Source organism: Lissotriton helveticus, chromosome 8, assembly GCF_964261635.1.
Source record: "Lissotriton helveticus chromosome 8, aLisHel1.1, whole genome shotgun sequence".
Classification (NCBI taxonomy): Eukaryota; Metazoa; Chordata; class Amphibia; order Caudata; family Salamandridae; genus Lissotriton; species Lissotriton helveticus.
Genome location: NC_136069.1, coordinates 269,061,309 through 269,076,543, shown reverse-complemented (window position 1 = coordinate 269,076,543; position 15,235 = coordinate 269,061,309).

The window sequence follows — 15,235 nt, the reverse complement described above, 5'->3', positions numbered from 1 at the left end:
ACAAAGTATAGGTGTTGGAACCTGTGGCACCTAGGCCCCCCAAGACAATTAGAGTGGTTCCTACCCTATACTTGAGGATAAAGGTGAGGTCATCTACCTGGTAACCTATGCACTTGCAGAAGCACTCGCAGGCTCTTCCATGTAAACCGCCTGAAACCTTTCTATGACGGGGCTGATGTGACTATACTGATGGTCACCAATGAGGATCAAGAAGAAGAGAGTGAAACTCTCTCTGACCTTCTAGCCCAAAGTCCTAAAGAGGGCTCATTTGAAGGAGTTGTCTTCTCATGCACCCACTGTGCCAAACAACCAGTTGACTTCAGACAAGTTCTGAGGTAGTATGCTGTGCTCTTTTACCTAAATCCTGGTCAGACAACCTGATGTTCCCATGATGTGGATACTGTAGACAGCCCACCTGGCAAATATAAAATATAGGTAGTCTGACCAAGTTAAGGAAAGCATCAGGGCTGAAATCAGCAATATGCTTGAGTTAGGGGTAATTGAGCCCTCTGAACGTCCCAAGGGCTAGCCAAGTTGCCATTGTCCCCAAGCTTCATTCCAAGGATAGGAGAACAAAGCTGAGGTTTTGTGTGGACTGTAGAGGTCTCAATGCTGTCAACAAGACAGATGCAAACCCTATCCCAAGAGCTGATTAACTATTTAACAGGTTGGGGGTATCCACATTTCTCAGTACTTTTGATTTGACAGTTGGGTCATGGCAGATTGGTCTGACCCAGGAGCAAAATAAAAATATGCATTCTTGACTCCAGATGAACATTACCAGTTGACTGTAATGCCATTTAGACTCAAGAATGCCCCTGCCACCTTCCAAATGTTGGTGAACAAAGTCAGGGCCAGCTTAAGAGCAGTGCAACTTGTGCGGCCACACTGGGCGCTGACCTGGGGCAGGGGTGCTGACCTCAGGGGTTGCGCTGTGCCTAGCAATAATTTACGGTTTTAAAACACCTTCTGCAGAGTTCCTTGTACATCCAGCTTTCAGGCAGCAATAAGAATGTCAAGATAACTCTTGTGATCAATGTTCCTGTTAAAGAGAGGGATCAGAGTTTTGTCTAGTGGCACAAACTAGCTCAGAGGGTTAATATGCTCGCTACAAAGAACACGTACAGTGCAGGTCACAAATCTGTATTTTGTATGGAGAGCTGAGTGGATTACTGTTTTTTCACAGAGATCCTTCTGTTACTGCAGTACATTAGATACATCCCGAATATGGAACAGTGACTGTTACAAACTGTCATCAAAGGATTGCATGCAAACTGCATAGAATAGGACGTTATGTTTCCCCCAGTTTTTCATTATCTATTCCTAATGTTGCTGAAAATGGTTCCTTTGAGCATATATACATTGTTATTAGTAAAGCCATCCTTTACCAGTGCTAAAAAACAAATGAAATGTATGTGGACGAGGGGTTATGGAGAGATAAGGAGCACTTTTGCCCAGTGGTAGCCAGGGAATCTGAGGAGATCATGGGGGAGGAGGGGCGCCAACACTGATTGCTGCACTGGGCGCTACCAGGGCTAAAGCTGGCCCTGAACAAAGTCCTTGCTGGGATGGAGACTTTTAGTGCAGCATATCTTGATGATATTGCTGTCTATAGCTCCACCTGGCAGGATCACCTGATCTTTCTTGCCTAGGTCCTTGAGGCTCTGCAGAGTGCAGGACTCACTATCAAGGTAAGCAAGTGGCAGATAGGGCAGGGATTTGTTGTATACTTGGACCAAGTTCAACCCTTACAGCCCAAGATGCAAACAATTGTAGACAGGGTAGTTCCAATAACCCAGACTCAAATCAGGGCATTCATTGGCTTGACTGGGTATTACAGGAGGTTTGTGAAGCGGCATGGTAACATTGTGGCACCCCTCACAGAAATGACCTCCAAGAAGCACCCAGAGAAGGTAAACTGGACAGTTGGCTATCAACAGGCTTTTGACACTCTGAAGGAAGTAATGTGCTTAGCACCCGTTCTAAAAGCTCCAGATTATCCTAAGCAGTTCATAGTGCAGACTGAGGCCTCTGAGCATGGGAAAGGAGTGTTCCTATCCCATACCAGCAATGGCTAGCCTGTTGCTTTCATTAGCTGGAGGTTACTCCCCAGAGAGCAGAGTTGGATTGCCTTTGCTTTGGTTTCTGAAGAAGCTAAGACCATACCTGTTTGGTATGCACTTCCTTTTAAATACTGACCACAGGCCTCTCAGATGGTGAAGTAGTGTGGCTCACTGGTTAGAGGCGGCAGACCCGAGAGCAGAGGACGGCCCGGGACCAGGAGAAGTGGAGAAGTGTGGCTCACTGGTTAGAGGAGGCAGACCTGGATGCAGAGGTCAGCCCGGGACCAGGGTTCAATTCCCGGCTCTGCGGGGTCTTGAGTCCTAAAATGTCCATGGACTCGACAATTCTCGCTTCGGTGCCTACTCGATTCACTGGTTCACACTCTGCGACTCTGGGCAATAGCTTGCTTAATCTCCACAACGGCCCCTCGCGGCGGGATGCCTGGCTTTCACCTTGCGGATACCCTGTCGGGGTTATCTCACAGGGGAATACCAGGACGGGTTCCCTAAGCAAGCGCTTAGAAACCGCTCGGTGATTTGCGCTATATAAATTCCTGTACATTTACATTTACATTTACATTTACATTTACCAGGGTTCGATTCCCGGCGCGGCAGGTTTCTGGACCAGGGTCAGCGGACTCGATAATTCTCTCGCCTCGGTGCCCACTCTGATCAGCGTTCACACTCGGCAACTCTGGGCATTAGCTTGCCTCATCTTCACTAACGGCCCCACCAGACCGCCGGGGATGCCTGGTCTCACCCTGGAGATACCCATTAAGGGACCATCTCTCAGGGAAGCCAGGAAGGGTTTCGCAGCGGTCGAAGCGCCTTGGGACCCTACGGGTAAGTAGTGCGCTATATAAATGCCTATACATACATACATACAAATGAATGGTGAAAACCCCAATCTGTTCAGGTGGTCCATCTCCCTGTGGGGAATGAACTTTTCAGTGGAGCACAGACCTGGGACAGACCATGCCAATGCAGATGGCCTTACCAGGTTTTCCACTTAGAAGATGAAGACTCTCTTGGGAAAGGTTAGTCTTATCCTCTATTGTTTGGGGGCAGGGGTTGTGTAGAAAAATTTCCCTTTTTGATATGGTCTCCCCCAATTTTTCCCTGGTATTTGATGCAATTTTGACAAAAGTGCACATGGTTCCTGCTAACCAGGTCACCAGTTCCAGTGCTCTTTCCATAAAACCAGGTAACTGTGCACTTGTTCCACAACTGACAAGACCTTTAGCACCGCTGTAAGTCCCTAGTAAATTGTACCGCAGATACCTAGGGCATGGATACTAAATAGGGTCCTTAAGGGCTGCAGCATGTATGGTGCCACCCTAAAGGACCCACCACCAAACTCATGCAGACTGTTATTGCAGGCTGCTTGGAATGGTGCAGGCAAATGTGAAAACACATGGCACATATCTTGTGTGCCATGCCCACAGACATTGTATGCAATATATGGAAGTCACCCCTACAGCAGGCCTTATAGCCCTAAGGCTGGGTACATTATATAACAGTGAGGACATATCCGCATGAGCAGATATGCACCCGTGCAGTCTAGTTCAGCTGCTAGATAATTAAAATGAACAGGAAAGTCAACTTAAATATATATACTGGGCTGTGGTAATTACAAGTTCCCCAGCTTCATGATGGCTTCACTGAAACCTATGGTGTTTAATATCAAACACCTGCTCTTAATAAACCCATACTCATGCCAGTAGTTGATTTATTTAGATATGCATCCAGAGGGCACCTTAGAGGTGCATCTTGAAAAACTGCCAGCCTCTTACTATGCTGGCTGACTGGCATTGCCTAGCCTGGCACCCTTGACATGCTTCTGACCCCCTGTGGTTGAGAGCCAGCACTCTTTGAGCCTGAAACAATGCTTGCCCTGGAGGATGGTGTTCACACTTCCTACAGCAGGATGGGTAGTGAATATACATACCAAGGACAGGGACTTCAAAGCCCCCGTCACCTTTGATATGCAACCCTGACTCACCCAGACCTGGGAAATGCCCCCCCTGCTCTAAGGCCCAAAGGCACCCATGGTTCTTGGTTGGACCTGAAAAGGGGGACAAAACAGGACAGCTGCCACTCTCTGTGCTGGCCTCTACGATGCTGACGTCCCTTGTCAGCTGGCCATTCTATGTGGTGTTGGAGTCTGGATTGAACTTAAACAAACTTTGGTTGCTGCAAGATGTACGGTACCCCGAGTGTTGGTGCAGGGGTGGCTTGGGTTGGTCCTGGCATCTTCACACTTGGTGAGGAGACTAATCTGACCTCCTGGAGCTTGGTGACCTCCTCCTGGGTGGCTACTGCTTTGGTGGATCCAATGGTCAGCAGGACGGTGAATGGACATTGCAGTAAGAGGTTGCAGGGAAGGGACTCCTCTACATCAAGAGAGATGCTGACAGCTTGGCGAAGTGCTGGAGTCACCAGCCAACCAAAACCCTTTGCGCCCGGGTCCACGTCAACCGGCTGTTCTCCCCTGCTCCCGGGACACTCACAAACTGAGCCCCCTATTGGGAGCTCCCGGACTTGTCCCCAAGTCCCCATCTGCAGCCTGTTTCTAGTCCCCCCCCCTCTCTTTGCCTATGGTATAGCGTGCAAAGCTACAAACCTGCCCAGCACCTCTGCACTCGTACACTCCAGGGCACTCCAGGGCAGGTAAAACCGAACTGCTGGTGGTATTTTGGACCTTAGATTTCTAGCACCCTATTCTGGGGGGTCTCCTAAAGGAGACCCCCCCCCCAAATATGATTGCAATTACCTGTATGCAGTACATCTTTCTTTCTCCATAGCAAAGGATTACCGCATAAAAACGCATTTGAGTGAATGTTTTACTTCCTTCTAAAAATTGATGCCTCGAAGAAGTACTTGCCCAATTACAAAGTTCTTGGTGTTAAAATATATATAAAAATACCTATTATTTTTCTAAAACTGGTCTTGAGTTTCTTCTTGAGTGTGTGTCTCATTTATTGACTCTGTGTTCAACAAATGCTTAACACTATCCTCTGATAAGACTAAACTGCTTGCCCGCACTACCACAAAGAGAGCGTTTGGGATTATTAATTTAATTCCTGTAAGCCAATGAGGCTCGTCTAGACTTTCATCATAGTGTACCTCGTTTTGGTATATTACATTAAAAGCCAGATCCCTACAGATGCCTCAACAGTTGTTTTGAATTTCTTTTCAATACAAGTAAATAATTTTTTCTTAGTTAAGTGGATAGCTTGTTCCATCTTTTCGGTGCAAGAACAAGGTGGGCTGACCACCATACCGAGTGTGTGAATATGTGGAGCAGTGAGGTGAATGACCTTGGAGGATTGAAGAAATAGATTGAGTACATATCTTCGGAAGGAGTTCTGGAAGTACTTTGAGGCATATTTCTCAGTATGTGATGCAGAGCAACGAGCCACCTTGCTGTGCTGGGTAAAAGGGAAAGGGTAGAAATGTGCCGTATCTAACAATGTACCGGTCCTTTCTGCCTTTTTCAAGCGCTGCCGCACAATGTGCTGGCTTACTCCAATGCAGATGCTCTTGCACCATGGTGCAAGGGTGCCTGCATTGTAAGGAAGAGGCACCTTCCTTCATTTTTGTACAGGAAGGGACACCTTCCTCCACAAAAATAATCCCCTGAGGCATTTTCCTCTTTCTATGTGTGCTGCATTTGCAGCACACATAGGAAGAGGAAGCAATGAGGAAAAAGAAACGTATTTCCCATCAGCACAGCACTTTTGGCTCCTTCCCAGGTCTACCATTTATGATAAATCTGGGAATGCATCAAAATCCACAGGTGTTGCATGGTAACACCCATGGAGCGGCTCCTGGGGCACAGTAACGCAGTGCAGCAATTTGCACTGGATTGCATTATTCTGGATTTATCAAACCACCCCGGGCCACTCAGGTGAACTTGCATGGCTTGATAAATAGCACTTAAGGGTTGTGCCGCTCTTGCAACCTATTGCGTCGTGCAAAAGCGAAGCAAACCTTTGATAAAAATGGCCATTGTGCCTTCAGGGCTAACCTGGAAGGCGTTATTGAGTAAAAGAGTCCTGTTTCTACGGCACTGTTGTTGCTCGTGAAGAAAAAAGGTAAGAATGAGTGTTCTTAGTTGGTGAATACCATATTCCAAGCTGTGCTGACACTTTCGCTTGTTAATATCCAGCAAAAGTGGTATGATACTTCTGTCATTTATTCCCGTGGGGAAGTAAATCTGAATATCATCCAGAAGGTGGACACATTAGCCTTGGATAAGCCAATATGGTTGCAGAGCAAGAAGGGGTAGACTTAATGAACTCAATGCCCTAACACATTCAGTTGTAAATGTATGGTCTAATTCACCTTTTTGACACCTGCCAGAAATTTACAAAGTGATTACTGTTGGGCATAAATGCAGTTACTAATGCAGGTTTCTCCGCCAGATTCTCTGGAACATTACCACAGTGTGTATAATTGGCTGTTATCGGAAGAGAGAACTTGTTGCAGGGCCATTAAAGGTAGATGGGGAACAATGCACATTAGGTATAGGTCATGGAATAATATGCTTCTTTAGTACTATGCCATTTTAGAATAATTCCATCTCTGATGTATTCATTGAAGTACCCTTTCATATAGCAATTGCATTAACAAGGTGAGGCTATTATGCATAAGAAATCTTGCTTGTCCCAATCCAAGATGGTGTCTGACTTCTTGTCGCACTTTACATCTCAAATGAGATCAAATGTTTACTTGTTAGTGGCTGACATTTTCGAACCTGTGATAGATTCAGACACTTACCATGAAGATCCATGCTTCCCAGTTGTTGCTTTGCAGCTCATAACGCCTGAATCTCCTTGAAGCTGGGGTGTAACACAGACCCTTGAAGCCCCTGTGGCATAGGAGAGTGCCCTCAACCCTTCATGAGGTTTCCATTCAGTTCAATGCCAATATCTATCTGTGTAATATGGGAGACTCAGGCGCTCCGCATCACATTCTGCAGGGGTGTCCCATCATTTTGCATAGTCCCACTGGCTTGAAGACATTTTCTTCATTACTATAACACTAAGTATTTGAAAGGGAATGGATGTTTCTACCAGGGCAGAATTGTATTTCTGTATACTGGTAGGTGAACAATTCTTGTTGAGTTGAACTGTAATATTAACTAGCCTTTCCCAGGCGTGGTGTGTCCATTGGTGCGTAGGGGCATAGCCCCACTAAGCCTGGACGCACTGTGGCAAGCTATTCACATACATATAAAATTCACAATAAAGCGCCACAGCGCAGCGCTTCAATAGTACCAGGACACAGGGACAGGCGATGGTATGCGCAGGGTTGCAGAGTGCGCAGGGGGTGGGGGTGTGGGCGGGGCTGCTGGTCTGCTGCAGCTTGAGTGACAGTCTGCAGCAGGCCAGCAGCATTGTGCGCATGAGGATGTTAGGGCTGTGACTTGCCCGAGCATGCGCGACAAACACCCAGTGAAGTTCCGCTGCTTCAGCTGGGCCCCGGGGTTTACATAGGCGCCAGGGTGAGTACTCAGTGTGCCCCCCTAGCCAATCCTGGCACTCCATGCAGCGCCAGGATTGCTGGTCCACCGCGCAAAATCCATTATTGGATGCCGCACGTGGGTGGGGGCACACTGCTCAGCACTGCATAATCATGGCCAATCACTGTAGGACTTCAGCATGAAGCCATGCAGTGATTGGCCAAATTCGGGAGGACGCGCGTGCCGTGACGTTGTTCTTGACTGGCTCTGACCTGACCTGGTCAGAGCTGGTTGCTCCACCCGCCGCGTGGCCCACCTGCGTGTGCCCAGTCCCCGTTTGCCGCCGCCACTGCCGGTAACTACTACCTGGATCATCTTTTGTTGCATTTTGCCGCATTTTACTGTATTGTGCCAGTATTCTGTTTTGTGCCAGTACTCCGTTTCTCCCGTTGTTGTGCCCTGATTTCTCTGTTGTGCCCCTGACCTTTGTCCGCACCATCGCCACTTTCCTCCCGTTGTTGTGCCCCTGACTGTTTGCCTGCCCCCTGTGTGCCACTGTTGTGCCCCTGTTTGGTTTCTTCTCTCCGTTCCTCCGCTGACCCACCCCGCTCCCCGCCGCTGCTCCCCGCGGCCCCACCCCTGCTCCTTCAGCCTCACCTCGCATCGCTCCCCTCCCCACTCGCCACCCTGCTCCCGCCTCCCAGCTGCTCCTCCCTCGCTCCGCCCCCTCCACTCATGGCAGAGTCCGCGCGTGCGCGCAGCGGCTGCGCCAATGGTGCGCCGAAGGCGCGCCAAAGGTAAGCCCGTCTGCGCCTGGACCGCGCCCAGCGCCAGACCCCCTGGCTCTCGCAGATGCCACCCCACCCGCCGGACGTACGATGCCGCCACCCTCAGCGCATTCAACACCGGACGCCTCCCTGGCTGCCACCAAGCCACCCCAGGACGCACCCACGGACCCTTCACCTGCCAATCCTGCAAGTTTGCCTGCATCCGGACCTGCAACCCACCCGCACCCGCCAAGCCAAGCACCATCAGCAATCACCTGAAGTGCATCCTGCTCAACACACGCTCCGTCCACAGACACGCCGTGGAACTATGGAACCTGCTCGACACCACATCTCCGGACGTCGCCTTCCTCACGGAGACCTGGATGAACGTCTCCTCGGCACCCGACATTGCCATAGCCATCCCGGACGGCTACAAGAGGGACCGCGTCAACCAGACCGGAGGAGGCATCACCATCGTCCACAAGAACACCATCCGGATCACGACCAACTCCGACGTTACCCCCACAGCCGCCGAACATCTCCATTTCCAGATACGCACGGACCTCAGGACCACACTCAGAGGCACCCTCATCTACCGACCCCCAGGACCCCGCACACAATTCAGCGAAGACATCGCAGACTTCATCAGCCCACACGCCCTCCCCTCCGCTGACTACATCCTCCTAGGGGACCTCAACTGCCACCTGGAGAACAAGGTTGGAGAGGGGTTGGCCTAACGGCTAAGGCGCTCGACCTCGGACCTGGGGATCTGGGTTCGAGTCTCGGTAACGACGCCAAAAACCCCCTGTGATTCTGGGCAAATCACTTAATCTCCCCGTGCCTAAAATAAAAAAGTGTGTCCTCATGTAACGTAACTGGTGCTATGTAAAGCGCTCTGATAACTGATTCAGTTCGGTTCTAGTTCGCGCTATATAAAACTCTGTAAAAAAAAAAAAAAAAAAAAAAACAATGACAACAACACCACCACCCTTCTGGACAACCTCGCCAACCTCGGACTCAAGCAACTGGTGAACACCCCCACCCACTACGCCGGACACACGCTTGACCCAATCTTCTCCTCCAGCAAGCACATCTCCTTCAGCCATTCCACCGGACTCCACTGGACAGACCACAGCTGCATCCACTTCAGCTTCAGAAAGACCACAAATCACCACCTCCCGCAACAGGTTCCCCACTGGAACAAGATCACCACCGAGCAGCTCACCGCATCACTGAATCAGAACCCCCCCGCCAGATCAACGGACCCCAACCAAGCAGCCCTCAACCTCGCACAGTGGATCACCAACTGCGCCGATGACCTCGCACCCCTGAAAACCCATCCCAGCAGGCCCGGAAGCAAGAAAGGCCTGTGGTTCAACGACGACCTCAAAAACTCCAAGAAGAACTGCCGCACCCTCGAGAATGCCTGGCGAAAGAACCCGACCACAGACAACATGACCGCCCTCAAGCACGCCACCCGCAAACACCACCAGCTGATCCACACCACCAAGAAGACAGCATTCAAGGAACGACTAGACAACAACGCACACAACAGCAAGGAGCTCTTCAGCATCGTCAAAGAGCTCTCCAACCCCAGCGCCGGAAACAACGACATCACTCCCTCGCAAGACCTCTGCGACTCACTCGCCACGTTCTTTCACAGCAAGATCGCTGACATACACAACGGCTTCGGCGAACAGACCACGCACCCCACCACGGATCCGACGCCCCCCACCACCACCCTCCGCGACTGGACCCCGGTCAGCACTGAAGACACCACCTGCATGATGAACACCATCCACTCCGGATCACCAACCGACCCATGCCCCCACCACGTCTTCAACAAGGCCGACTCCGTCATCGCACCCCAACTCCGGGACATCATCAACTGCTCCTTCAACACCGCCACCTTCCCGGAGAGCTGGAAACACGCCGAACTCACCGCCCTTCTGAAGAAACCATCAGCAGACCCCACTGACCTCAAGAACTACCGCCCCATCTCGCTCCTCCTGTTTCCTGCCAAAGTCATCGAGAAGACCGCCAACAAACAGCTGGCCGCCTTCCTCGAGACGAACGGATCCCTCGACCACTCACAGTCCGGCTTCCGAGCCAATCACAGCACGGAGACCGCCCTCATCGCAGCCACCGACGACATCCGAACCCTGCTCGACAACGGGAAACAGCGGCCCTCATCCTCCTGGACCTCTCCGCAGCGTTCAATACTGTCTGCCACCGCACCCTAGTGCAGCGCCTCAGCAACGTCGGAATCCAAGAGAAGGCACTGGAGTGGATCATTTCGTTCCTCACTGGAAGAACCCAGAGAGTCCGCCCTCCCCCCGTTCTGATCCGAGGCCACCGAAGTCATCTGCGGCGTACCACAAGGATCATCACTCAGCCCCACCCTCTTCAACGTGTACATGAGCCCGCTCACAGCCATCGCACGCCAACACAGCCTCAACATCATCTCCTACGCCGACGACACCCAGCTGATCGTCTCTCTCACCAACGACCCCGCCACCGCCAGAACCAACCTGCACGAAGGGATGAAAGAAGTAGCAAAGTGGATGAAGAACAGCCGTCTGAAACTGAACTCGGACAAGACGGAAGTCCTCATCCTTGGACCATCACCATCTGCCTGGGACAACTCCTGGTGGCCACCGGCCCTAGGCAACGCACCCATACCAACGGACCACACACGCAACCTAGGATTCATCCTGAATTCCTCCCTGTCGATGACCAGACAAGTCAACGCCGTCTCATCCTCGTGTTTCAACATCCTACGCATGCTCCGAAAGATCTTCCGCTGGATCCCCACCGAAACCAGGAAGACGGTCACCCAGGCACTTGTCACCAGCCGGATGGACTACGGAAACACCCTCTACACCGGAACCACCGCCAAACTGCAGAAAAGACTCCAACGCATCCAGAACGCCTCCGCACGACTCATCCTGGACATCCCCTGCCACAGCCACATCTCCGGACACCTGAAAGACCTGCACTGGCTCCCCCGTCAGCAAAAGGATCACGTTCCGCCTCCTCACCCACGCACACAAAGCCCTCCACGACCTAGGCCCCAGGTACCTCAACGACCGCCTGACCTTCTACACTCCCACCCGCCAACTACGATCGACCAGCCACGCTCTCGCCGCCGTGCCACTCATCCGAAAAGCCACCATGGGAGGAAGATCCTTCTCCTACCTGGCAGCCAAGACCTGGAACTCCCTCCCCATCCATCTCCGTCTTACTCAAGACCACCTCTCCTTCAGGAAGCAACTCAAGACCTGGCTATTCGAGCAATAACGGCCCCCCCCCCCTTGAGACCCTCTGGGTGAGTAGTGCGCTATACAAATTTCTTGATTGATTGAGTAGTTTGTTTCTGTTTCACATTAGTGTCGTCGTCGCCACGTGCAGAGCCTGCCGCAGCCCAGCCCAGCAAATGTCCAACGGTCCACACCACAACAGTCACGTCACAGACACAGTATTGAGGTGCGTGCTGCATATAATGTTTTCAATTCGGCTGCGGTCCAGATTTATTTCTGTTGCACGTCGCAGCCTCTAATATTAATAAATGAATACGGGCCGGGGCCAGCCATTTTACACTTCAGACATGCTGTATGGGTATTTTGCAAGGCGTGGGAGAGTCGAGACTGTACACATGACATTTGTGCTTGCTGCAGGCAATGTTTTTGGTAAGTAATGTCAAGGAAATAAACTGTAAAAAACGTTCGTTTCTGATGGGAATTTGGCAGGCGGCTTCCGAATTTCAGTTCCAAAAGAAACTAAAAACCAACCTGGTTCTTTTGTTTAGACTAAGCTTACTCTTAAACTGGGTTATCTTTTGTGTCCGCTCCCTAGGCTGGGTTACTCCATTCTGGTCGGGGCACATCATTTCGTCAGTCAACCTTATCTTGCTTTTTCTTTTCGAGACTTGAGACGCTAAAGACACCTGGAGGGAGCTCAGCTCCAGCCTTGCATGTGATGGGATAGGCGTTTGTGGCAGTACCTCTATATTTAGTCATGCCAATAATTAATGTTTCATTTCAGAGCAATCCAGACAGAAAACAATGCACAAATGAGTAGTGCTAAGCTCCAGTGTCTAGTGCTTGCTTTGTAGTCACGTGAGCAGGTCCCTGCTGCACTCTCCAGGGCTGCACCCAAGTTTGTCCTCTGCCATGATGTTCACACTGTACTTCTGACCTGTGCAACTGCACTTCTGATTTAAGATACCGAAGAGTAGCCAATGTCTTCTCTTCTACCCATAAAAGCAGCCGCAAAAGACCCTCTGGAGGTTGTAATTATGAAGGGAGAGACCTCGACTCCGAGTCCATTATGGTGTAGTCACCACAGATTGCTGCAATGTCTGCCACAGTGCCGCACAGACTCTGTTGGGCAAAACGAGGGTCGGACACAGTACACATTATGACCTCTGGCACCTTAATATGCCCTTCATATACGTGATGTGATGTATACAGTTTGGGTGTGCTTGAAGAGAGATATGAGCATGCCCCACCTCTCGAAGGCCCAGGCTGAAGTGAAATGCCCCCCTCATGCCTCACTCCGTGACCGTGATAAGAGCCAAGGACGGGAGTCAGTGGGAGAGTGTTTGGCAGCAATTTACCAGGTGAAAAGGCCTGGTAAGTATAGAATAATGCGAATTAAGGTGCAGGAATTCCTAAATATACATATTATGCCCGATTTTCACAGGGACTCTAATGCTTGCATTATTTATTGTCTCTCATAAATACTGAACCAATAATGAAGGGTTCATAATCGAGGTAAATATCTTGGCGCTTAATCCATGAATTTGTCTATTCAATAATTACCAATTTGCTGCAGAATTCTATTGGTGGGTTTACAGGAAATACAAAAAACATGATCATCCTAGAGGGACATGCCACATTATCTGAAGTCAGAAGGCCCGGACATTTATCGTCGCCCATTGCCAATGCCAAAGGTTGAAGCACCTGATAGAGAGGAGGAGTTCGATGGCTCTGAGGAGGCAGTAATGAGACTGGGAATAAGGTTTAGGCCCACAACAATGACTAGGCTTCAGCAGTATCATTTTCAAAACCAGGAGGCAAAAGCCGGGATAGTTGTTGATGAGTTCCTAACAGTGGATTATCTTTGATGTGTAACTTGCGTCGACAAATGAGATGATTGTGACCAGCTGAGGGTCAATACCGACAGCAAACTATTCAGGAGAATGTTGTGGGTAATTAGAATCCCACGAATTGGTCAAGTCAGTCAAATTACTGTAGGTGCAGTTCACGTGTGCAGTCAGTTTTAAATGATAGGGGTTCACAAAAACATGATATATTTAATTTTCTCTATGCTTATGTTTGGACTCATCAAGTTTAGGGCACAGCGGATTTGCATTGCTCTGGGTCTGATTCTGCATGACGAGCAAACTTTGCTGATCTGCAAAGGCCATTGTTGTGAAATGAATACATACATTTGCCTCCGGCCTGTATTTGCAAATATGTATTTATAGTAGGCTAGGACTGAGTTTGATTGCTTCGAGCGGGTTGATCAAAGACAAGTCGACGGATTGAAAATATGATAGACAGGTAGACAGATAAAATATAGATAGATAGATAGATAGATAGATAGCTATATAGATAGCTAGATAGATAGATAGGCAGACAGACAGGCATATCGATTGATTGATTCATTGATTGATAAATAGATTAATGTAGGATGAGTGGATACAAAGAGAGGCAGACATGTATGTGTACAAATAGATATAAATAAAGAGTTGGAGAGTCAGCGACCGATAGATAAATGCATAGATGTACCTGATGCAGATCACAACATGCATATGATGTAAATAGGTCAGTGAGTCACTGCTTTTGTCAGAGAGATTCTTTTGTTACTTGCTACTCTTAGAGCTGAGATTTTCATGAAAGTCTTATAGGGCCAGATGTAGGAGGCCATTTACCGACCGGTAACGGCCGATTTCGGCCGTTACTGACCGGTAAATGGTTATTTGGTATGTAGGGGGCCATTTTTACAGATTCGGTAAATTTATCGAATCGGTAAAATACCGAATCGGTATTTTTACCGATTCGGTAACGGCCAGATGTAGGTGGGACTCTTCAGAGTCCCTAAGGCCTTACAGAATCGGTATTTTACCACTCAATCCAATCGGGTGGTAAAATACCGATTCCAGGTGTGCATGCACATGTGTGCATGCACACCTAGCCATGTGACAGACAGACATGCCCTTACGGCATGTCTGTGTGCCACATGGCACACATGCCCGTCTTTGGGGTGCTAGAGGGTGTCAAAGTGACACCCCCTGCACCCTTGCTAAAATCGGTATTTACCGATTCTGTAATTACAGAATCGGTATTGCCCATTGATTCCTATGGGCTTCAAGGCCCATAGGAATCAATGGGCAATACCGATTCTGTATTTACAGATTCGGTAAATACCGAATCTTAACGATTCGGTATTTACAGAATCTGTAATACCTACATATCCCCCCTTCATATTTACCGACTCTTAAATACCGAATCGTTAAAATTCGGTATTCAAGAGTCGGTAAATATGAATTACCTACATCTGGCCCATAGTCTGAATTCAGCAGCGTAATGGGACGGAATGTATGAAGCTCTGTGGTTATACTGAATAAGCAGCTACCTATGTTATGACATCTATTCATGTAATAACTGCACTTTCCCAATTGCTTTATTAACCTTCCTGCTTTCTCAAATTTGCTAGAAAATGCACCATTTGTCCATGCTTTTTTCAAAATTTTCTCTGGGGCAAATCCCCCCGAACCCTCCTTAGGGGGTTCGGGCTCACTCGCTCCGCTTGCTCGCTACGGTGCAGTATGATTATCATTTTACGCCCCCACCACTTTCTAATGTCACCAGCAGCCCCTGGCCTTTCCACCTGAAATAACATGTTGGTTGTGTCAATACCGGGTGACGTAT